The sequence below is a fragment of the Perissodus microlepis genome, chromosome 17, assembly GCF_051167445.1.
Source record: "Perissodus microlepis isolate ML-2025 ecotype Zambia chromosome 17, ASM5116744v1, whole genome shotgun sequence".
Lineage (NCBI taxonomy): Eukaryota > Metazoa > Chordata > Actinopteri > Cichliformes > Cichlidae > Perissodus > Perissodus microlepis.
In genome coordinates this window covers 658,257-684,416 of record NC_140477.1, presented here as the reverse complement: position 1 = coordinate 684,416, position 26,160 = coordinate 658,257, and the positions used below count along the sequence as shown (strand labels likewise).

Here is a 26,160-nt window from a genome sequence, read left to right as displayed (position 1 = left end):
ATCTCACTGCATCAAAAATTAGCTTTATGATTTATATTTTAAAAAATATTCATGTATTATTATTCATTTATCCTTTAGTACTTGGGCAATTCTTTTAATGTATGATTGTAAATTTCCCTTGTCACACACCCACACAAAATCAAGAAATTTATAAAGAACTCCATAATAATCAGTAGCAGTTGCAGAGCTACCATTTGTCTTAAAGACATAAAGACCTGGATGGCCGCTAACTTTCTGCTTCTTAATTCAGATCAAACTGAGGTTATTGTACTCGGCCCTGAAAATCTTAGAAATATGGTATCTAAGCAGATTCATACTCTGGATGGCATTACCTTGGCCTCCAGTAACGCTGTGAGGAACCTTGGAGTCATTTTTGACCAGGACATGTCCTTCAACGCACATATTAAATATGTAAGACTGCTTTCTTCCATTTGTGCAACATCTCTAAAGTTAGAAATATCCTGTCTCAGAGTGACGCTGAAAAACTAGTTCATGCATTTATTACTTCCAGGCTGGACGACTGTAATTCATTATTATCAGGAAGTCCTAAAAACTCCCTGAAAAGTCTTCAGTTAATCCAAAATGCTGCAGCAAGAGTCCTGACAGGGACTAGAAAGAGAGAGCAGATTTCTCCTGTTTTGGCTTCCTGTTAAATCCAGAATTCAAAATCCTGCTCCTCACATACAAGGTCTTAAATAATCAGGCCCCATCTTATCTTAATGACCTTGTAGTACCATATCACCCTATTAGAGCACTTCGCTCTCGCTCTGCAGGCCTACTTGTTGTTCCTAGAGTATTTAAAAGTAGAATGGGAGGCAGAGCCTTCAGTTTTCAGGCCCCTCTTCTGTGGAACCAGCTTCCAGTTTGGATTCAGGAGACAGACACTATCTCTACTTTCAAGATTAGGCTTCAAACTTTCCTTTTTGCTAAAGCATATAGTTAGGGCTGGACCAGGTGACCCTGAATCCTCCCTTAGTTATGCTGCAATAGACGTAGGCTGCCGGGGATTCCCATGATGCATTGAGTTTTTCCTTTCCAGTCACCTTTCTCACTCACTATGTGTTAACAAACCTCTCTGCACTGAACCATATCTGTTATTAATCTCTGTCTCTCTTCCACAGCATGTCTTTATCCTGTCTTCCTTCTCTCACCCCAACCAATCACAGCAGATGGCCCCGCCCCTCCCTGAGCCTGGTTCTGCTGGAGGTTTCTTCCTGTTAAAAGGGAGTTTTTCCTCCCCACTGTCGCCAAAGTGCTTGCTCATAGGGGGTCATATGATTGTTGGGATTTTCTCTGTATCTATTATTGTAGGATCTACTGTACAATATAAAGCGCCTTGAGGCGACCTTTGTTGTGATTTGGCGCTATATAAATAAAATTGAATTGAATTGTCAGAAATTCCCTTTATCTGTGTTACAAAGTTCATGAAATAGGCCAATTCAAGCCAGTCTGGACGACATATGCATTACAGCTAAGAAATATACTTCCTACTGGGGACAAAAATAATCACACACTCTCACACACACAAAGTTGAAAGTTACACAGCTTAATGTCTCATTGCACTCTGAAATTAAAGTATAGTACAAATAAGCAACTGAGTTATAAATTGATTCCATTATTTCTTTTTTTTTTTTATCAATTCATAGATATAACAGCTGAACACAGCCGTGGCTTCTGTCTACAACAGAAATCAAATCTTCTCCCATATCTGTAGCAGAAGTTCCATGAATGTGGACCTTGTAGCTGCTTTGCTTTCACTCTTCTGTCCAGTTCATCCCAAATCAGCTCGATGGGGTTTAAGTCTGGAGACTGTGCTGGACACTCCGTGTTTTCAAGCTCACCATCTTGTTCTTTTTTCCTGAGGTAGTTCTGGCACAGCTTTGTCTTATGTTTTGGATCATTATCTTGCTGTAGGACGAAGCCCTGACCAACTAGGTCCATACCAGAAGGTCCTGCATGGTGCTGCAGAATGTTGTGGTAGCTGCTTTGGTTTAGGGAGCCTCTCATTCTGTACCAGTCACCGACCCTGGATCCAGCAAACAGCCCCAGACCACACTTCCTCCTCCAAGTTTGACAGTTGATGCCACACACTGTGGAACTTTCACCTACTCGACGGTGTACAAAGATCCTGTGTGATGAACCAAAGAGTTCAGAACGACCGAGCTAAGATCCTGTGGGACTTCCAGATACAGACGGACAAAATGGTGATGGCTAACCAACCGGACATAGTGGTGGTAGACAAACAGAAGAAGACGGCCGTAGTGATCGATGTAGCGGTTCCCAATGACAGCAACATCAGGAAGAAGGAACACGAGAAGCTGGAGAAGATGTGGAGGGTGAAGGTAACAGTGGGCCCAGTGATAATCGGAGTACTAGTACAGAAGAGCGCAGTCCTGGGAACAGCTAGGATACTGCAGGGTCCTGAAGCTCCCAGGCCTCTGGTAGAGGACCTCAGCTTGAAGGATAGACCGTCTGCAGGAGTGAGAGGGCAATTTTTATACATATAGAAATTCAGTGGGATGCTCCGTTGTACTGTAATTAGCTGTGCGTTTGTAAAAGTCACGCAGCAGCAGAACTGAACTCATACTGAATGAAAGTTGTTTTGACTCAATAAATATCAATGTCTGTCAAGCATGTCTTTACTCAGATACAGACAATAACAATGCTCAATCACACCATATTGATTTAAAGGTTGTTTTTTTCCTTCCTCCTTTTTGGTACTTCAGCATGCTTAACTATATATCATCTAATCTGTTTCATATGGGCTCTCAGGTTGCTTATAAAAATGCTGTTCATAGCTCCAGCTGAGAAGACAGTAACCTAAAGGGTAAATGTAGCGTGTAAATAGTACACATGGCCTTTAAAACAATGTTAAGGTGAGAAGGGTGGTACTCCTCAAGGCCAAGAGAGTAAAGGTTACACACCTCTCTGCTGGCAGAATCCTCATAATTCTGTCAGTCCCTCAACATGCGGCTCTCCCAGTGGCAAAGCAGCCCCCCCCCCCACACACACAAAAGGTTTGGGGAAGTGCTGCATCTGACCTTTTCTGATCTACGCACACATGGATGTGTGTATGTTGTGTGTTGGCAATTTCGATTGTTGGCTGTGGGTCAGAAGTTTTAAGAGTGAAGGGCCCTCTAAGGTGAGATTTTGTTGCCATTGTTTTCTTATATCAACACTCTGCTTCAGTTATCAACAATTACTGCCTGACCTTCGTACAGGCGATGTACTGAAGAAGATTTTACATGATAGATTCACATTTTATCACCTACAGGCACAGATAGGTTCAGCAGCAGCAGGAATTTTCAACTTCATAGCAGCACTAATTTATTTCTGCATTATAAATATTATAAACAGTAGAAACTCTCTTTTCCATCTATTTGGAATCTTAACATATATTAGAAAAGGATTTAACTGAAACTGTGGTTTCATTATTATTTGAGATCAGAGCAGCTGCAGAATAAAGTCACCCAGCTTGTCTCTAGTCAAAGAGTAAATACAAGATTTTCAGTTGAGGAAAAGTAAAGACCTAAAATCAGAAATACCATGGTACTTGGTAGTATTTCTTTTTCTGACACTTTTAGTCTTAAAGTGGTCGGTAAAACGACTGCTCTGCAAGTGAGGATACTTCCAGAAACTGTGTCCAGAACCAGCATGTAGTAGTCGTCACGTGAGACAGTTATATTTTAAAGTTCTCAGTTTCCCCAGAGCTATAGAAATCCAAATCCACGTATGGATTAAGTGTTTACTGAAATAAAATGCTTACTGGAAATCTGAATATATGACCTTCTGCCATTTCAAACATTCCCATAAGAGAGGGTTCAATAGTTAATCGTTATGGGCACTGAAAACATTTAATATCAAGTTGCTAGAAGAATTGTGGAGTCATAAATATGAATATGATGAGAAATCATGATGCTGTGTGTAAACTTTCTTTGATGGGTTGGCTGTAGAAGGTCGAGGAGGTCATAGAAACATAGAAAAAAGGGCTTGGGTGAATAAGGCAAGATGTCTAAAGCATTTTGAGTGATCGGAGTAGAAAAGTGAAAGAACCAGTGCATTACCATTTTACTTAAAGAGCCGAATAGTCATTGCATAGAGTGACACAAGCCTGATGATGGCAGTAAACACAGCATGAAATTTGACATTTCTGAAGTGAAACTTGCAACTTGCTATACAACCTGCACACTGGTAATATGCTTCATTTTGTCTTGCCCTTGATGTACATAACATTTTAGGGTTTTACAGAAATATTGCAGCTATGACACGTGTAGTTTTTTAGTTTTTAAGAAGAAGAAAGACAGAGAGAGAGAGAGAGGAATCGAGGAGTAAACTGGAGGATGTGGTGGAGTGTCCTGAGGCAGGAGAGAGAGAGTGACTGGAACATATTTCAGTAAAAATGTACTTGAAGGAACAGAGGTAATGAAGTGTTAGGTAGGAGAGAAATTAAGAAGGCCAGATGGTAGCAGATTTTACAACAAGGATGGAAATTGCTATAGAGAACACATATTTCATAAAAGAGCAATGAAAATTGGGTGATGTATAATAGGAGAGGAAGGTGCTCACAGGTAGCTTACAATGCAGTCTGGAAGAGTCTGCAAAGGGGGGCAGGGTAGAGTGCAGGTAACAGCAGCTGACGGCAGTCTGAAGGATGAGTTTGGACATCAAGAAGAGGAAGCAGGTGAAGGCAGAGGCAATGATTAAGTGGTGCAAGTTGAAGAAGGAAGAATGTTGAACATACAGTACTTGAGGAAGGAGATAAGACAGGCACTGTGTAGGAGAGAACAGTTACCAGATGACTGTGAAAGTACAGCTGCTGTGCTGAAGGAGGCCGGCACAATAATGAAAGTTCAACAGGTTCATAGTGGAAATGAGTTCGGCAGTTGTAAAAGAACAGAGCTAGTGGTTGGCTTGGGAGAGATATTCATAGAGTTTAACCCTGATAAATCCACAGTCACGTAACGTTGTCCTTACCTCACAGGGATCCTCTGAACCCGCTGAGGAAGTCTGCACAGAGGAGAACTTGTTAGTCTTGGCAAAAATGTTCCAGTGGTCCAGAGAAACAACACAAAACATGCAGCCGAACAACACTAGTGCAGTAAGTGCAATGATTCAGCGACAACAGAGATTCAGCCTTAGGAAGCAAATATGTGATGGCTAACTGCACATTGGTGAGTTCATCAGCAAACAGCTTCCAGTTGTATCCACCTAACTTTGAAACAAACAAAAGAAAGAGAGCAGATTCTTCCTCTGGATGGCATTACCTTGGCCTCCAGTAACGCTGTGAGGAACCTTGGAGTCATTTTTGACCAGGACATGTCCTTCAACGCACATATTAAACAAATATGTAGGACTGCTTTCTTCCATTTGTGCAACATCTCTAAAGTTAGAAATATCCTGTCTCAGAGTGACGCTGAAAAACTAGTTCATGCATTTATTACTTCCAGGCTGGACGACTGTAATTCATTATTATCAGGATGTCCAAAAAACTCACTGAAAAGCCTTCAGTTAATCCAAAATGCTGCAGCAAGAGTCCTGACAGGGACTAGAAAGAGAGCAGATTTCTCCTGTTTTGGCTTCCCTTCATTGGCTTCCTGTTAAATCCAGAATTCAAAATCCTGCTCCTCACATACAAGGTCTTAAATAATCAGGCCCCATCTTATCTTAATGACCTTGTAGTACCATATCACCCTATTAGAGCACTTCGCTCTCACACTGCAGGCCTACTTGTTGTTCCTAGAGTATTTAAAAGTAGAATGGGAGGCAGAGCCTTCAGTTTTCAGGCCCCTCTTCTGTGGAACCAGCTTCCAGTTTGGATTCAGGAGACAGAAACTATCTCTACTTTCAAGATTAGGCTTAAAACTTTCCTTTTAGCTAAAGCATATAGTTAGGGCTGGACCAGGTGACCCTGAATCCTCCCTTAGTTATGCTGCAATAGACGTAGGCTGCCGGGGATTCCCATGATGCATTGAGTTTTTCCTTTCCAGTCACCTTTCTCACTCACTATGTGTTAACAGACCTCTCTGCATTGAACCATATCTGTTATTAACCTCTGTCTCTCTTCCACAGCATGTCTTTATCCTGTCTTCCTTCTCTCACCCCAACCGGTCGCAGCAGATGGCCGCCCCTCCCTGAGCCTGGTTCTGCTGGAGGTTTCTTCCTGTTAAAAGGGAGTTTTTCCTTCCCACTGTCGCCAAAGTGCTGCTCATAGGGGGTCATATGATTGTTGGGTTTTTCTCTGTATCTATTATTGTAGGGTCGACCTTACATTATAAAGCACCTTGAGGTGACTGTTGTGATTGAGTGCTATTTAAATAAAATTGAATTGAAATGAGTTTCAGCTGTGACAGTAGTGAGATCTCATACATATATACTATGGTTTGGAGATAATGTTGCCAAGTTGCATGAAAGACCTTGTGGTGTATTAGCCATCTAATGCTATTAACATTAACTGTTGTGCCCATTGCTCTGACTGTCAATGCTGCTTTGATCTCCCTTGAAATTCACTATGGTTGTTTTTACGACAGCAATCTTAGCTTCCACAGTGCTTATCCCAAAGTAACCATGTACACATGTGCCCTAGTGATGATGCCCATTTGTCCAGCTTCACCTGTTTCTGTTTGCTTCCCACATCTTTCCAGAGACGAACGTTAGCTGTTGTGGACTATTGATTGAAATCTATTGATTCAAGCTAATTTTATGTTCCTAAAAAAGAATAAATCCTAGCTCTCTGATGCTTATGTCTGTCACATTATATCGCAACAGTATTATACAAATGCTAGTTTTATAGCTATTTTGTGATTTTGATAGTCTTTAAAATTTGAATTAGTCCTTAGAAATCCCTTTGGGATCAGACTTACTTGATATCAGCCCTGGGCCGCTTGTTTTGTGATATGAGGTTTGCCATAGTGTATCTTATGCCCAAAACATGTCAACAACAACAATGTGATCTTTCCTGAAATCATGCTACATAGTATAATGCACAGACCCAATTGTCAATTCTTAAGAAAAAAAATTTAATTCTTCACATTATGTTATCGGGTTTTTGAACAAACCTACTAATTAGGCTGATAACTGGTAGCTGCCAGTATCTAAAAAGATAAAAATGAGTCATTTTAAATGGCCCATCACCCACGGGTGAGTTTCTGATTGGACTATTTTGGGAGGAGCTCAAAGAAACAGGAGCTAAAGTGGGCCAGAGATCAAAAAGGGTCCTGCAGTGATGTATGATGCAATCATTTAAGCATGTTGACATCAGCTGTAACTGATGAGTATCTGTATCGATTTATTGATGTATTTAATTGTTATTTTGACATTCAGTTTCTTGCAAGTTTGATCACCTGTTATCAGTAATATCTACATCAGAAAGATAAAATGAGACGTTCATAAAACAAAGCACCAACATAATTTACTTTGTAGATCAGATACAAAACAAATAATAAGATAACTTTATAATAAATTTGGAAAATTTTTATTTGGCTTTATACTATGTTACCTAATTCCATAATAAAATGATGAAATTAGTTTAACAAAGCATACTCATTGTTGGTTATTGAAATAACAGCTCAGTTTCTATAGTGCAGATTAATGATTCTCATCAGTTGCTATGAAACAACACAAGAGCGACTGAGTTAGTCTCGAGTGTTTTACTCATTGAAATGCAGCTTTATAGCAAATATCCATTACAGCACTTTACTCTGAATCTTATTGTAACCCCTATAGACATGGTTACTAGTATTTTCTTGTTTTTACCTGGTATTATTATTTCCGACACCCCTTGAACACACTTTGATTTTCCGTAGTTCAGTGAATGCAACAAAAGCACGTTGCTGCATTAAGCTAGGCAAAACGGAGCAAGACACCGGAGAGCAATTAACAAGCTACACAGTGAGTCTTTCGGTATAAAATAAGTGTTATAAAGTATTTTCAACAGTCTCTAACTTAAAGTTATGTACTTTTCAGAGGCCTTTATGTGTTTTACTCTGACCAAAACCAGGCAGAGCGTGTATTTGTTTCTTGGGAATTCCGGTGAGTTACTAGAGATGATAAGTTAGCAGGAAAACTTATGCTAATTTTACACTGCAACAGTGCGAATTCTGTATTGTCTAAAAAAAAAGCTAAAACCAGTCGGAGTACTTGAATTGTGTGTGAAATGGAATGTCGTATTTTATTTTGTTGTCTATTTGATTGGGCATCTTCACAAATGCGCAAAACTAATGGAGGATGCACTTTTCTTTTAGCCATAAATGTTGTCCAGTGCCTTTTCTGCACTTTGTCATTTCAGTTATAGGTTAATTCATGTAAATAAGTTATTTAAAACTACTTACGTTACAAACATTTCATGATGTGATTACATATGCCTTAAAAAGGGGTATATAAATACAATTGATTGTAATGCTGTAAAGCAATACAAATGGAATTCATAGAGACAGAACAATGTTAAAACAACAGTGTACTTGATTTTGAAAACTTTATGAGATCTAATTTTATTTAGAAAAACTGTTAAGAACTATTTTGTTTATTGCTCTGTACTGTATGTGCAGACTGGTTTTTTGTGATCCTGGATCTGAAGTGGTTCTGGATATGGATGGCGAGCCAGACCCTGTGAAAACTCTTGGCGAATCCAAAAGCAGTGTGGCCAGCTGTTCTGGATGCAGGAGTAGAGCTACAGTCTGAATTACTTCGAATCGCAGGATTTCAGATAAGCAAGAGCAAAAACTGCTTACTTCATACGGATTGTTTCTCTGGGAAACAGTTGAACTCCCAATATCCTGCTCATCAGGAGTCAGGTCTAAAGAGACTACTTATTTTATTTTATTTTGTTGTTATTTTCAAAAGAGCGCTCTTCTCTGTTGATCTTCTGTTAATTTTCTATGCTGTTTACATTGGGTTATTGCACCACTGTAACATTGTAATAAATCTGCCGGCTGTTCAACACTCAATTCTCTCAAATTTATTGTACTCCTCTCGAATCTAGTCTATAAGTTTAACCCTACTATACTAAGCAGGTGTTACATTATACTTTAAAATTAAGTTAGTTGTTGCCTGTCGAGAAGCTCTTAAGCAATGGGCATTCACTCAAACTTTGATCTAGACACCATATCAGAACTGTGTGATTTCCAACCCTCGGCCAATGTAGCATGAAAGAAGCGATCCTTGCTTATAATAAGATTAAGTATTATATTTATTCGTTATTATACTTCTTCATCTGTGTTTCCAGTAAGAGCTTTGTATGTAGAACAAGGTTACAAGGCCACGTGTGACAGGATCACAGCACGGCCACAAAGCTGATAGTATTGATATTATAGGAAATGTGATCGCATCCAGTCTGCACTTTTTCATTTGGGTGAGAGACGGAGGACAGAGAAGTCAGAGGGAAACAGAGGAACCGTGTAAGGGATCCTGCTGTCCTCTTAGCATATCCTCTGTTTTAATCAGTGAGGCAGCGACAGCCATCCTGTCTTACTGCTGCTTGGCTGACGCACCACAGCCTATTGATGAGAGTTTGGGGTGGCCCGGCCTGACCCAGCACTTTCTCATCTACCAGTGGAGTCAGGCAGTCTGTCCAGTCCAAAAATGGAACAACGTCTTAAATCTGAGGACAAGCTATCCCAGTTTGTCCATTATCACAACTAAGTGATAAAATGTTCTTACTTGAACTGAAGAATTTGAAAGTTAAACCGAATTATGTACCAGAAAGATCAATGTACTGAGCTCAGTGGTACTGGGTTAAATATGAGGTTTCATCTGTCTGCTTGCAAATGAGTATGTGAGCATTTATGCATTTAGTGCGAGTTTTTAAAAAAAGCATCAACACAAAACACTGAAGAGGTTGAAATGAATCATTAGATTTACAGGTATGGTCTTAAACCTAAATAAATGCCAAATACACAGCCATCAGGTCTGTGAAGGTTCTCAGTCATCCAGGTCATCGTAGTCAAAGGAGCTTGCAAAGAAAAGCGTCTGGACTTCTTTAAGTTTACTTGAAGTCGTTTCACCTCTCATCCGAGAAGCTTCTTCAGTTCTAAGGTCAAATGGTGGAGAGTCCCAGATATAAACCTAGTGGGAGTATCCCCCCACAGAGGGACAAAAGGACCCCCTGATGATCTTCTAATCGCCTGAGCCAAGGTGTGAAACTGGGTGTGGGTCCCAATCAGCCAGAGTTTCGGGTGTGTTCATTGTGAAACCTGGCCCCACCTTATCATGCGAATTCCTGAGGTCAGATGGCCCAGGATGTGAGTGGGCGTTAAGGCGTAGCCACTGGTACAGATATGTGGACGACACCTGGGTCAAAATCAAGACACAAGAAGTGGAATCCTTCACTGCGCACATTAACGCTGTGGATAAAAACATCAAGTTCACCAGGGAAGACACAAAGGACGACTGTTTGCCTTTCCTGGACTGCGCTGTGCACATTGAAGAGAACGGCAAACTCAACATCGAAGTTTACCGGAAGCCCACACACACGGACCAGTACCTCCTCTTTGACTCCCATCACCCTTTGGAACACAAACTTGGAGTAATTAGGACCCTACACCACCGGGCAGAACATGTTCCCTCTAAGCCTGAAGGAAAAAAGAAGGAACACACACATGTAAAGGAAGCGCTCAAAACGTGCGGCTATCCTAAATGGGCGTTCTTAAAGTCAGCAAAGAGGCACAGAAAAGAAGACCAGACACCAGCGAGGGAGGATAAGAAGGACAGACGCAACAACATTGTCATCCCCTATGTAGCCGGTGTATCAGAAAAACTTAGGAGAGTTTTCTCCAAGCATGACATCCCGGTGCATTTCAGACCCAGCAACACGCTCAGACAAAAACTGGTTCACCCGAAAGACAAAACGCCAAAACACAGACTTAACAATGTGGTGTTTGCTGTACAGTGCAGCGAGGAATGCCCAGACCTCTACATTGGAGAGACCAAACAGCCACTTCACAAGCGCATGGCACAACACAGAAGAGCCACCTCCACAGGACAAGACTCAGCAGTCCATCTGCATCTTAAGGATAAAGGACACTCTTTCGAGGATGCCAATGTTCACATTTTGGACAGAGAGGACAGATGGTTTGAAAGAGGAGTGAAAGAAGCCATCTATGTCCACTGTGAGCGACCATCTTTGAACAGAGGCGGGGGTTTACGACACCAACTCTCTGCCATCTATAATCCAGTTTTGAGATCCCTTCCCAGACGCCTTAACGCCCACTCACATCCTGGGCCATCTGACCTCAGGAATTCGCATGATAAGGTGGGGCCAGGTTTCACAATGAACACACCCGAAACTCTGGCTGATTGGGACCCACACCCAGTTTCACACCTTGGCTCAGGCGATTAGAGGATCATCAGGGGGTCCTTTTGTCCCTCTGTGGGGGGATACTCCCACTAGGTTTGTATCTGGGACTCTCCACCATTTGACCTTAGAACTGAAGAAGCTTCTCGGATGAGAGGTGAAACGTCTTCAAGTAACTTAAAGAAGTCCAGACGCTTTTCTTTGCAAGCTCCTTTGACACACAGCCATCAGGTAACTACTGTTAAATTAAAAATCAAAGGTGATAAAAATTATTACTCTCCATCCTGAGACATAAATTTGTGCGTCACAGTTTCATGTAAATGTTTTGACAAATGAACTTTTTCGTCCTGCACTGGTGTCCTACAGTCAGCTGATTTCGGTTAATGACGCTCTCAAAAGAAGATTTGATTTGACGCCAGGAGGTTTGATGAGTGTTGCTCAGTGCAAGGAGGACACTGATGAATCAGTCATCGGTGATGCAGACATGTACTTTTATTTGATTGCATAAAAAGACAAGTGTGCGATGGTGAAGTTCAAACTGCATTCAAGACAGGCTGACACAACATCGACTCTTTGCAAGCTTGAACAGCATGCTAACACAAAACTATCAAAGACAGTGATGTTAGGGTTCAGTATATATGAATGTATCCAAGGCTGCTGAGACTCTAGCTCTACATTGGGGCTTTCATGTTTGTCTGTACATGTTTCTACAATAGAGTCACAGCACCATCACTTTGAAGTCTCTTTGGGTTCGTTTTCAGCTTTACTTTGTATCATATTTATGATAAATGTGTCCATTCTCCCAACCACTGACTGCAACTGATGTCAAAAGTGTTGATCGAAAAGTAGAATTATGCTACAAAATTTAGATGGTAGCATCAAAATTCGGGGGTCTATATTGATATTATGCTAACTGTATTCCAATAAGGAAAGACCATTAAAAAGCATGAAGAGGATTTATTGATGAACAGAATACAGATGTTTGGCAGTTAGACTCTGATGGCCTGTCTAGGCAGAACTGAACCACAGCTGTGAAAGGGATTAGAGCAGGACCCCAAAGAAAAACGACCTTACACCAGAGGAGTTCTGGCCTACATCGACATGGAGTAATGCATGGCATAGGCAAGGCAGAACAAGCATAAGAACCGAGAAGGATAAGAAACTGGGAAATGAAACAGAGACAGCAAAGGGCTGAGGGATGGCAAAGGCCAGGAGAGAGGTAGAGCTTGGTTTAAGGCTCGGGGCCATAGATGACCACCAGAGAGCAAAAGGCAGAGAATGCTGAAAGATACAGAGAGGAGACGAGCTGGGAATAGACTGCTGATGCCCGAAAGAACGGAGAGCCTGTAAAGGCTAAAAATGCGAGAGGCAAGAGCTGCAATGGTGCAGAGCCACTGATGGCCGACAGAACAGAGAAGCTGCAACGACTGAGTTTCGAGACAGGAGAGAAAAGAGCCTGCGTTAAGGCTCAGGCTGCAGAGGCAGGAGAGAGAAGAGCCTGCATTCAAGGGCCTGCATTCAAGGGCCTGCATTCAAGAGCCTGCATTCAAGGGCCTGCATTCAAGAGCCTGCATTCAAGGTGATTAGCAGAAGGCCGAGTTCCTTAGCTAGTGTTTGGTCGATGAAACTCAGTTCGGCTCCGGAGTCAATCAGGGCAAGAGTGAGTGTCAGAATGTGATCTCGTACCAAAAACACAAAATTTTGCCAAAAACGCCTCATAAGACAGCTCGGGGTTAGTCTTCAGGACAGCCTACGTCGGCTTTAGAGCACGCCCTCTCAATAACTCTACCATGCAGGAGATTTTAGCACAGTTTGTAGAATAGGTCTGACTTTGTTGGTGGAAAACGTGAGCAGATTGGGTGAGAAAATCCCTGCTTTTATCCAACTCACCACAGGGGCGAGGGGGTGGGTAGTGGGTGGTCCCGGGCTCTACCAGCAGCGAAGGAGGAAGTGGGCAGGCGGCGGCAGTGTTTGGGGGAAAAGGAGGAGATGGAACCTGGGCGACATTAGGATTATAAGATCTTAGCATACCTTTGATGTCGGTGACATGCTGAATCATTGAAGCTGAGCACAAAGATTTATTCACAGAGTTCACCAGGTGTATATACAGGAAGTGCAGGGCAGTGCTATATACAATAATGTGAGGGACGGGGCTCCGGGGAAATCCAAAAGGGGGGAATCGCTCGCTCTCCAACTTTGCACATACACGACTGCAGTTCCTTTCTTCACACTTCAAACAAGAATGAATAACAATATTCACAAATGGACGCCTGACTTAGCTTGACCCTCACTGACGCGTGGTAGACAACGATCCAGCGAAGACCAGCAGTCTCCTCCTGGCTTAAATGCCATTCATCTTGATGGGCATCAGGTGTGTTCCCCTTCCGTGGGCGTGGGCTGAGGGCGTGAACCCACAATGAGCTCCGCCCCGGGAACAGAGACGAGAGAGAGCGAGAGAGAGAAAAGGAAGAAAAGGCCGATCAGCGTCTCGCTGATCCCCCAGGCTGGGGTCTGCCGGGTCCATTAGTGGCTGGATTGCTCTGTCAGGTTTGCTAGATGACAGAAAAACAGGACCCAATCGCAGGACTTTTCTGAACAGTGACAGTGAGTTTATTTACACGGATTAAAGAAGTGAAAAACAGATCCAACAAAGATGTGAGTCTCCGTGCAGTGAACAGTCCCAGCTCCTGGTGCAATAGTTCCACTTCAGATACACGATCTGCTCAGTCCCCACAGAAACACGTTAGCATTTACAAAAAGTGTTCAGGTGGTTCTGGTGAGCTTGTGTTTGTGTTCCTGTGTTCAGCCATCTTGTCACGGGTTGAAGGTTTTATTTACAATTTCTTCACTAAGTGTATTTACTGGCAGTGCTGGGATTGTGCTATTTACAAGACGTGAGGGCAGGGTTCCAGGGCAACAGGGAAATCACACAAACGTCCACTCCGACCTCTCTCCACACTCCACACAGGGAAACACGGGGACGGGGAATCTAGAGACACACACGTTAACGTCTGGTATGTCGGACTTGTACTAATGAGAGTCTTCACAACAATCCAGCGTCGAACAGCTGACCTCCTCTACCAGCTGGTCTGATGAGGCCCAGGTGTTCCCAATCCAGGAAGGCGTGGGCCGAGGGCGTGAACCCACCATGAGTTTCGCCCCGGCAAAACAGCAGAGAGAGATAGAGAGAAAAAGAGAGCCAGGAGCAGGATATGATGATCAGCGCCTTGCTGATCCCGCAGGTCGTGACACATCTCTTATTTATTTTGGAAAATCTCTGGACAGTATGCACAACCAGACACTAATGGAGTAGTAAGTATGAGAAAATATCACTGCTATTAGAAAACATCTTATTATGCAATTCCAGGACAAATCAAGGATAAATTGGACACAGTTACTTGTACATATCAGATGTTGTAATGACCCATTTGCTTATCAAAAAATGCTAAAACAATCACTTCTTGTTGGCTTTAGCTGTGATAAATCACCAGATGTCTGCTGTTTCTGATTACCAAGTTGCTTCATTATCATAAGCAATAGCTATAAACAGAAATTGTATACAAATGATTCCAATAACAAAATAATTCAATTCAGTTTTATTTATATAGCACCAAATCACAACAACAGTCGCCTCAAGGCACTTTATATTGTACAGTAGATACAGAGAAAAGCCCAACAATCATATGACCCCCTATGAGCAGCACTTTGGTGACAGTGGGAAGGAAAAACTCCCTTTTAACAGGAAGAAACCTCCGGCAGAACCAGGCTCAGGGAGGGGCGGGGCCATCTGCTGTGATTGGTTGGGGTGAGAGAAGGAAGACAGGATAAAGACATGCTGTGGAAGAGAGACAGAGATTAATAACAGATATGATTCAATGCAGAGAGGTCTATTAATACATAGTGAGTGAGAAATGTGACTGGAAAGGAAACACCCAGTGCATCATGGGAATCCCCCGGCAGCCTACGTCTATTGCAGCATAACTAAGGGAGGATTCAGGGTCACCTGGTCCAGCCCTAACTATATGCTTTAGCAAAAAGGAAAGTTTGAAGCCTAATCTTGAAAGTAGAGATAGTGTCTGTCTCCTGAATCCAAACTGGAAGCTGGTTCCACAGAAGAGGGGCCTGAAAACTGAAGGCTCTGCCTCCCATTCTACTTTTAAATACTCTAGGAACAACAAGTAGGCCTGCAGAGCGAGAGCGAAGTGCTCTAATAGGGTGATATGGTACTACAAGGTCATTAAGATAAGATGGGGCCTGATTATTTAAGACCTTGTACGTGAGGAGCAGGATTTTGAATTCTGGATTTAACAGGAAGCCAATGAAGGGAAGCCAACACAGGAGAAATCTGCTCTCTCTTTCTAGTCCCTGTCAGGACTCTTGCTGCAGCATTTTGGATTAACTGAAGGCTTTTCAGGGAGTTTTTAGGACTTCCTGATAATAATGAATTACAGTCGTCCAGCCTGGAAGTAATGAATGCATGAATTTATGTGCGTTGAAGGACATGTCCTGGTCAAAAATGACTCCAAGGTTCCTCACAGTGTTACTGGAGGCCGAGGTAATGCCATCCAGAGTATGAATCTGGTTAGAGACCATATTTCTAAGATTTTCAGGGCCGAGTACAATAACCTCAGTTTGATCTGAATTAAGATAAAATACAAACTGAAAACCTATGAAGCACAGTTCAAGACTTCCAACTGGTCAGTTACAGTTATGTAGGGTCAACTGCAGCCTTACTGACAGAAGCAACAACAATTTTAAGTTTTTTTAAAAACTGATTTCATATCAGTTAAAGGAGTCGATACGTGACTATGCACAGTCACACACCAATAAGAGTCCTTAATAAAAATATATATTGAGATGAAGAAACGAGGCAGTGCTCCAGACTTCACCCCACCCATTCCCCCGAATCATGAACTTCCTGGACTACACAGTCAGAACCAGCGCGATATCTGTTTTCTTTGATGTTTTAGATTTTTAGCAGCAGCTGCTATCACAAAGTCAAGAAGCAAAAATATTTGTAAACCTTTGTGTTTCCGTAACAATGATCAGACGCTGCAGCAGTTAATCTCAAACATCAATTTTATCATCAATGAAAAGATGAAAAAGGGCTCATGAATAATTGGTCTTTTCTGACTCTTTCACAGGAGGATTGAAACCCTGCTTTAGCACTCCAAGTAATGAATGGAAAGGTGTGGACATATGAATGAAAGATATTGGCTGCACTGAGGGTGAAATATATTTTAAGTAAAAACTCTGATTCTTAAAATGGCAGAAATTTGAAGAATATTTAAAATGAAAAAAGGAGGTAAAGTAATAATCAGTGTAACAGCAGCATCCACCTACATCACTGCGTCATACCTTTCCACACACATTCATCTTTGCCTTCAACATGGATGCACCAAATAATGAGGGCCAATTTGATTCAATTAAGTGGCAGTTGTGTTGATGGTTATTGAGTGTGTGCGCCACTGGGTTGGCTGCTCAGTCCTCTGGGACACCCTCAGGCCACAAACTGGATAATTAGAGTTCATGCGAGAGGGTTAACCCACCTCACTGGTCAGAGGAGAGCGAGACGATTCGCTCTTACACTTTGCTTTTTGATGTTTGACTCGCTATCTCTCCCCACTACCTACCTGAATGTCAGACAACTGGGACAGTGCAGGGGCTTGACATTATGTCTGCAGGTTATCATTATATGTATTCTTTTTTTTCTGATCGATTGGCTATGGTCTGCAGCGCTGCTTCTGGGGGTAACTGTCATTGCTAGTTAGGGATTGACCAGTGGGTATCATTAAGAGTGAGAGTGCTTGCTTGGAGAAGGCTTTGTTGTGCGCTGGGGTTGTGAAGAAGCGAAGCCTTTTTCTTTTAGCCTCCTGGACTTGGTTGACCTTTCACTTAGGGAGCAGCTGGAGCTGAGAGATATTTAATTGAATGGAGTCTTCAAATGCATTTTGGTGAGACCAGAGATGATACTGCTGGCTCAAGAACGGGGAGGGGGGGGCAGTGTGCTTGACCTTCAAAGCCTAATTGATAGGCTTTTCATAGACCTTGTTTGAAATGTGCGTGGTCCCTGTTGTTCAGCAGATCCTTACAACTTCTGAACAAGAACAAAGTCAACCGCAGGTAGAGAGCCTCCAGTGGCCCGCCGCAATCAATAGCAGCCTGCTTGGCTAACAAGAGCTCCAGTCCCTCTCCTGCTTCCACAGGCCCCATTAATAGGAGTGCCCAGCCTAATTCTACCGTCTCACTCGTTAACGTGGAGAAATACCAGGCAACAGCAGCATTATGAAACAGCCTGGAGAATAAGTGCTGTTTGTGTTTGCTGCAAGTCAGAACAGCAACATCTTGTATGTGGTGCTTGATTGATTAGGAGAAAACCAGAGTTAGCAAACAAGGAGATGCATCAGAATAAAAGCAGCTTCTCGCCCCGTCTGCATCTCCCCACCGGTTTAGCCCAGGTTTCTGAAGTTTGATAAATCAGGTTGACGAGCAGCAGGCTAAAAGATATTGATGATATTTCAATTACCTTCATGTCAGAGAGCTAAAAGGTAAAAAGGCTGAAGCTTAGTGTCTGTTAAAACAAGACAGGGAAAGTTCAGAAAGAGGAGAAAGCTGCGGCCTTCCTGACTTTGAAAAGCTATTTAATTACTGCTCCTTACACCCCCTCCGTCTATCACCCCTCTCTATTAAGCCAGTTGGGATATGGGGCTCGAGCACAGGCAGCGGCCGTGCGAGGAAAAGATTTTTGAGGGATCATGTACAGAGATCAACTGATAAGCAGCTAATTTTGTGTACTTATGGGAGCAAACGATTGCGTATTCGCCCCCATTCCCTCCTCTGATGGAATTCCCTCAGCCGAGATGATGAAAGCAGGCAGCAGAGCCCAGATCTAAGGCTGCTTCAGCCATTAATGCTGATCTCTAAAATAAAAGATTTATGCCACTTGATAGAGCTCACTCGTAGCAGCACACACACACACACACACACACACACCACAAAGTATATTAATACAGCTTGTAGATGAACTGTTTTCTTAGATGTTTAATTTCTCCTGTAGGACTTTCAGCTCTGACTCTATGTACAAATTTGTGCACTAAAGCTGAAATGTAAAATTCAGATGGGCTTGAAATATATTTGCATCGATTGCACTGTTAGAATTTATGTAGCCGCTCTGTGAATTGCCACCTGATCATAGTGCAGGGCTTTGTGTGTCCCAGTGATCCCAGTGTTTCACACCTGCTACCTGGGCGAGGCAAAATGGCCCAACAAGGAATGACTGACATGAGCCCTGTGCAAACCAGTTTACCGTCTGTGGTACAGGGTTACTGTGCCCCCACAGTGGTACCAGGTCTGGGGAGGGAGCTCCAGAGAAAGAGAAGAGGTGAGGGGGCCTGCTCTCATTTGAGTTCAACACCTGCAGGAGGCATCATAGGAGGCATGTGCAATGTGTGTTGGGCAGCACTGGTGGTCTGATTCCCAGCTAGCCTGGCTATTTGGACACGGAACATCATCTCTGTAGTGGGGAAGCAGGCTGAGCTATACCAGCTAGTTATAGCAGGGTTCACCTCAACGCCAGAACCAGAGTCCTGGAGAGGGCCTGGACTCTGTACCCTTGCCCTTGGTGAAAGGCAGCGGTCAAGGTGAGTATTTTTGTTTTTTGCCAGGATATTTACCCCCAACTCCTCACAGTGGACGAGAGGGTTGCTTCGCTGCACCTTCGGGTTGGCCTATGTGCCTATGTGATGTTCACAGTACCCAACTGTCTTGGAGTCAGTGGTTGGGGTGCGTTTAGAGCAGAACATCCACCACTGGACCAATATTGACAGAGAAGAAGGAAAAACATGATTGGTCCCCTTCAATCAAGTTATCAGTAGTAACGTTTTCTTTCTGGAGTTTTCATATTTCTATGATGTTGAATTAATTTGTGTGTGAACATTCCTGGAACAGCAGTGGAAATTTCCCCTCACATAACTTAATTATATCACATCGTGGTAGCCAGGTGGACGCTTTATTCATTGTTTACAGGCACATTTTATAGATGCTTATTATTAAACCTGACAGGAGAGCCTGTTGTTCTGCAGTGTTAATCCTGAAGGCTGTACGTGTAAGGCAGCGTGAGGTCAGCACATGGAAAACTAACAATGTTACAGATCAGTGCTTTGATCAAACACTGAAGAATCACCTCTCACGAGCAGCGCTGCCATGTCTCTGCTCTGCTGGGCCCACCGAGCAGCCATCGCTGCATCTAAACCCTCGATTCAGAGCTAAAACCAAAACATTGGGTTTAACTATTTTTTTTATCATTTCCTGGTGTCAACAACAAAAAGGAGGTAATTCTTAATGGCCAAAAAAGTGTGGAGCTGGCATTTAATTAGCAGACGTAACTGAATATAGAGTCACTGGGTCTGATTATGTCCCGTGATGGGGTATGCACTCTTACTAAAAGATACATATTTTTAAAAAAAGAGTAGTATTTGTGTGAAATTTCAATATTTTTTGCTGTTCTGTTTGTCTGTCACATCATGTTGATCGTTTAACTGTTTGTTTGGGGTTTTTGGATGTTTGCTTGATTTGGTTTATGAATAATTTCATTTGCTGATAAATGACAAAATGAAAGAAAACAATGTTTTTTAACATAATTAGATTTTTGTTTTCAGGCATTTCTTTGCTGCTCTGATGAGCCGTCTGGATGAATGTCGAGGTGGGCAGCACCCACCTGAGCCTACTGTAAAATGAACCTCAGTAGAACGGCAGTATAAATGTTTGGGCATCTGTCTCTCATTTATCTAACTTAGCATCATAACATAAGGAGGATTATAATAATGTGTTTGTTTATATTAACAAATGTTTGAAACATTTCGGCATATTGTTGGACCAACGCATGCGTATCATGTACATACAACACTTTGTTTTGGGGATTACCTCCCTGCATCAGACCTTCATGAATCCATTAGACAATGAGAAAAGCCATCGTCTAAGATCACGGCTGAGCTGATTAGGCCGGTCACATTTATTATAGTATCACCGTTGATATCTTCTTTAAGTTGTTCCAGTTAGCTGAAAAAGATCATCCATGACTGTGCTGTCACCTCGTTTCCCACTTAAAGCCTTGAAAGCAAAAGCTCTCCGCCCACCTCAGTCCTCTGTTATTCAGCGTGTGTTTGTGTTTGAGTGCTGTGACGTGTATCAGGTAAGAGAATGACTTGTTATGGCTGTACTAATTGCCAGAGTGATCCAAGAGATGTGTAATTTATTTCAATTGGTTTTTGACATTTGGAGAACAGCTTCTATCGTCGCTGTGCCCGAGCTCGTTGGTCAGTAATTATTCAATTACACAAGCTAACTGACACTCTGTGTCGGCTTTTATAGGTTGATTTATTGGGTAATTGCGCTGCCTGTAAAAAGCCACTTCACCCCTGTTATTGAAAGTGTGTGCTCGTGTTGCTCCTTGTGGGTACTCGTGAGGCCCACAACAATACAACAAAGAAAGATTTCAGCATATTTTTGATTTTAGCTGTTGATTGTTTTGAGTGTTTTGAATATGCAATGAGTGCTTTGGTCTCGTACTGTTGCTTCTCAGCTGCTGTTTAATCATTCCTGAGTCCGTGAAGCACCATTGAACACAATATCACTTATAAACTGCAACACATCAGTGCCTTATTAAACTTTACAAAGTGTGCTCCAACTCTGAAAAGGTCATTGTTAAATGTTTATTACACAGTTTTGTATTTTATATAAAACAGAGACTTTATCATCATATGGACAATAAATAATTCTACATCAGTTTAAAACTTTGACTCAGCTCTGAGCAAACAAAAGCAGCTCTCCGAGATGATGCGCACATCGAGTGAAGATTACTCCACATCCATGGAACTGGGTGGTCAGCCCCTCTTGTCTGGAATACCCTGCTTAGTTCGCTGCTGCCAAAACCTGACTTTGGATTAATGGAAGATAATAGATGGATGGACGCACATCTGACCTTAAGACTAAATACTGCTACACATCCATGTGTTACACAGTGCAGTGCTTTTCCTGCATTTAAACTACTTTAAACTTTTATAAAACTAAATACTAACTAGATTAAAAACATTCTACTTACCTGAAATTTAAAAAAGAAAATGACAAACAATATTTTGGAAAATTTACAGGAAATCCTTTGATTTTAGTGAATTTGTAAGCATAACATACAGGAGTATAGGACACTATACAGGGAGTGCAGAATTATTAGGCAAGTTGTATTTTTGAGGAATAATTTTATTATTGAACAACAACCATGTTCTCAATGAACCCACAAAACTCATTAATATCAAAGCTGAATGTTTTTGGAAGTAGTTTTTAGTTTGTTTTTAGTTTTAGCTATTTTAGGGGGATATCTGTGTGTGCAGGTGACTATTACTGTGCATAATTATTAGGCAACTTAACAAAAAACAAATATATACCCATTTCAATGATTTATTTTTACCAGTGAAACCAATATAACATCTCCACATTCACAAATATACATTTCTGACATTCAAAAACAAAACAAAAACAAATCAGCGACCAATATAGCCACCTTTCTTTGCAAGGACACTCAAAAGCTGCCATCCATGGATTCTGTCAGTGTTTTGATCTGTTCACCATCAACATTGCGTGCAGCAGCAACCACAGCCTCCCAGACACTGTTCAGAGAGGTGTACTGTTGTCCCTCCTTGTAAATCTCACATTTGATGATGGACCACAGGTTCTCAATGGGGTCCAGATCAGGTGAACAAGGAGGCCATGTCATTAGTTTTTCTTCTTTTATACCCTTTCTTGCCAGCCACGCTGTGGAGTACTTGGACGCGTGTGATGGAGCATTGTCCTGCATGAAAATCATGTTTTTCTTGAAGGATGCAGACTTCTTCCTGTACCACTGCTTGAAGAAGGTGTCTTCCAGAAACTGGCAGTAGGACTGGGAGTTGAGCTTGACTCCATCCTCAACCCGAAAAGGCCCCACAAGCTCATCTTTGATGATACCAGCCCAAACCAGTACTCCACCTCCACCTTGCTGGCGTCTGAGTCGGACTGGAGCTCTCTGCCCTTTACCAATCCAGCCACGGGCCCATCCATCTGGCCCATCAAGACTCACTCTCATTTCATCAGTCCATAAAACCTTAGAAAAATCAGTCTTGAGATATTTCTTGGCCCAGTCTTGACGTTTCAGCTTGTGTGTCTTGTTCAGTGGTGGTCGTCTTTCAGCCTTTCTTACCTTGGCCATGTCTCTGAGTATTGCACACCTTGTGCTTTTGGGCACTCCAGTGATGTTGCAGCTCTGAAATATGGCCAAACTGGTGGCAAGTGGCATCTTGGCAGCTGCACGCTTGACTTTTCTCAGTTCATGGGCAGTTATTTTGCGCCTTGGTTTTTCCACACGCTTCTTGCGACCCTGTTGACTATTTTGAATGAAACGCTTGATTGTTCGATGATCACGCTTCAGAAGCTTTGCAATTTTGAGACTGCTGCATCCCTCTGCAAGATATCTCACTATTTTTGACTTTTCTGAGCCTGTCAAGTCCTTCTTTTGACCCATTTTGCCAAAGGAAAGGACGTTGCCTAATAATTATGCACACCTGATATAGGGTGTTGATGTCATTAGACCACACCCCTTCTCATTACAGAGATGCACATCACCTAATATGCTTAATTGGTAGTAGGCTTTCGAGCCTATACAGCTTGGAGTAAGACAACATGCATGAAGAGGATGAAGTGGACAAAATACTCATTTGCCTAATAATTCTGCACTCCCTGTACAAATCACTGCTGACATCATATGTTATGTTTGAATCACACACACACACACACACACACACACACACACACACACACACACACACACATATATATATACTAGGGGTGCAACGATACACAAAATTCACGGTTTGGTTCGATACTTTGGTGTCACGGTTCGATATTTTTTCGATAGAAAAAAATGTTCATGCCTTTTTAATTTGTCATTTATTAAAATTATAAATATATATTTTAACTCAAAAGTACAGTTTTTAAATTGCTAACGGCTGTCTAAATGACTTGGGTAAAGTTTGTAGCATGCGTGCTTGTTGTTTTTGTCTGCTTCCACTTGTCTTTGCACGAGGATGATGTCGGAGTAAATGTGCAGTCATATTCGTTGTGTTCCCACTAGTGCTGTCAGCGTTAATCTGAAATGATGTTAACGCCACAACACGGCAAATCTCCGTTAACGAGCTACCGCGGATCGCCCCGTGCGTGGGGCTGGACGGCGTCAACACGTTAACAAGCTAACTGCGCTAACGCAGTAGTTCCCACCCATGTAATTGAGCATTGCTGGCACATCCGACATACTGTTTTACTTTTGTCCATGACGCGCTTACCTTCAGGGTCATACGTCACATGAAGACCAAAATAGTTCCAAAGGCCAGATCTGAATGAGGGTGGGGGAGGTTCAATTTGCCATGTTGCAACGAGCTTAGCTTCTGTCTTGCTAGCTTGCCCTGCGCTCAGTGAATCTGCGTTCGACTACTCCGCCTAGGCTGCACTGTCGAGCGCAGATCCACTGAGCGCTCAACACAGACAGCATCGTCAGAAGGAAAGTTGATAAAATAAATTAAAAATTTTGTATTGTTCCATACATATGCGTACCGAACCGAAAGCACTGTATCGAACGGTTCAATATCGATACGAGTATCGTTGCACCCCTAATATATACATATATCTATCTGTCTATATCTATACACACACACACACACACACACACACACACACACATATCAAATTAGAGTTACATTACAAACAAACCTAACAAATATCAGTTAACATACAGAAATCACATTTCTGTATGTTAACTGATATTTGACAACATGATTCAGAACAGCCTCGAGGGAAATGCTTTAGAGGAGGGAAAACATTATGGATCTGCTAATTAGTCAAGTTCAATTCTTCTGCATTATTGCAGTCGTGACAGCCATCGTCACTATTCAGTTATGATTATCGGTGCTTTTCTGGGACAGCTGGTGTAAAATGACTGACAAAGATTCCTGGTGAAGTTTTAAATCTGAATGTGCAGCTCGACCTTGTCAGGCCTATTCAAATATCCACTTCAATGACTCAAGCCTTACCTTGGATAGACAAAGTCTGAAATACATCAGGGACTGAGAGCTTTTGAAGTCATTATTTAATTTATATCATTTCATTGAAAGAGCCGGGCAGACTAGTTTTGCAGCCTGGCAGTAAGAGCTGGAGATCAACCCTATACTAATAACCTGTACAGATGCACACTCGAGTGAGTGGTTATGTGCTTAATGTTTACAATCAGGTGAAAAATTGAACAGCAGTGGGACTGGGCTGCACCAGCAGCACACAGGAACAGAGTCAGTGATTACGGGAAGGGAGGGGATGGCTTCTGGGAAGGATTGTAATAATTGGAAACAATCTTGGAGGAGAGGCGAGTGCAGGCCCGGGGGAACACCAGGGTGCCAGGCGAGTTTCCGCAGGAGGTCAAGTGGTGCCGATGGAGAGTGGGTAGGTGGGTAAGAAGGTATGTTATTTGTCCCACAGATGTCAGAGTTCCTGAGTTGGGGAAAGCAAGACCGAATGGATAACTTCACTAGTGCGAGAACAGGGAACTCCAGAGAAACACACACATACATAGAGCTGGTTGCTGGAAAGAGCAGAGATGCTCTAGTCACGAGGAAAAGGGTTGGCCCGAGCTTTACCACTGTGGCGAGGATGATGTGACAGCCTTGCACACAGTAAGTAGATCAGATGCAGGTGTTGAAGGAATGAATGAAACTGGAGACTGTTGGAACAAACAGCCACGCCACCTGCGCAGATGTTTAAACACAAACTCCTAAACCTGTGGCACCATTACATACAGTTTTATTTATTTTTGGCATCTTAATTTCTCTCTCTAAGATGCAGGTGTCACTGGAGCATTTTTAGAGACAAGTCTTGACAAGTCTTGAACTTGAGCTGAGCAGCATCTAAAATGTAATTTAAAAAACCTTGAAAAATCAGGAAAAGAGGCGGAAAAAACACTAACTAGGTGGAGCTGGAGTCATAGATGTGAAATCAGCATCCATCCATTATCTTCTGCTTAGTGCAGGGTCGCGTGTCATGCGTCCTGGGTTTACCCTGGGGCTCTTCAGTGTGACACATGTGAAACACCTCACCCATCCTTGTCAGGTGGAAGTAGAGGTGAAAGTAGGGGTGCAGCTCGATCGGTTAATCGACTGCTTCGTTTTTACACTCAGCTCTTTCTTCACCATGATGGACTCGTCCAATGCCCACATCACTACAAATGCAGTCGCAGCCTGTTTGTCAATCTCCTGACCCCCTCTCCCTTTACAAGAGCCTGAGATGCTTAAATAGATGCTTAAATTCCTCTGTTGACTAGCTATTGAAATAAAGCGATTTCCTTGTCCAGAATGTGCGTATCCATCATAAAAGTATGGCGACTGGCCTATAGATGTAAACAGACATTAAAATCCTGACCTGATGAAGAACCTCTTCTGTATTGTGCCATCTGCATAACTAGAGGTTGTTTGCTTTTCCCGATGCAAAATTCACGACAGTCCTCTTGCTGTCAAGAAAAGCATCCTGAATCACACGGTAACTTTAATATTTCCATAAAATGTTAAAATCCTGGACGAGACTATTTCGTTAAGATCCAGTCCAAGAGTATGGGAAGCACAACATAAGGGTTAAAAGGGTGTCCCCCACCCCACTCCCCAAAACCAGATGTTCGACTAAAGTTAGCAACTAAAGGTGCTGTTTATTGTGATTATTGGTGAAAAGGACGATACCAAACACTAGAAGCATGGGCTTTGAGATAGAGCAAAGCAACAAACACAATCAGCTCTAAGACAAAGTGCTACTGG

General features: G+C 42.4%; 1 long non-coding RNA gene across 1 annotated transcript; it reads left to right on the top strand.

Moving 5' to 3' along the window:
* The first annotated feature begins 7,714 nt into the window (after positions 1–7,714).
* On the top strand, positions 7,715–8,942 carry LOC146368943 (uncharacterized). Its single transcript, XR_014797453.1, has 2 exons — positions 7,715–8,028; positions 8,544–8,942. It is a non-coding gene; the product is annotated as an uncharacterized LOC146368943 (long non-coding RNA).
* The last annotated feature ends 17,218 nt before the right edge of the window (positions 8,943–26,160 follow it).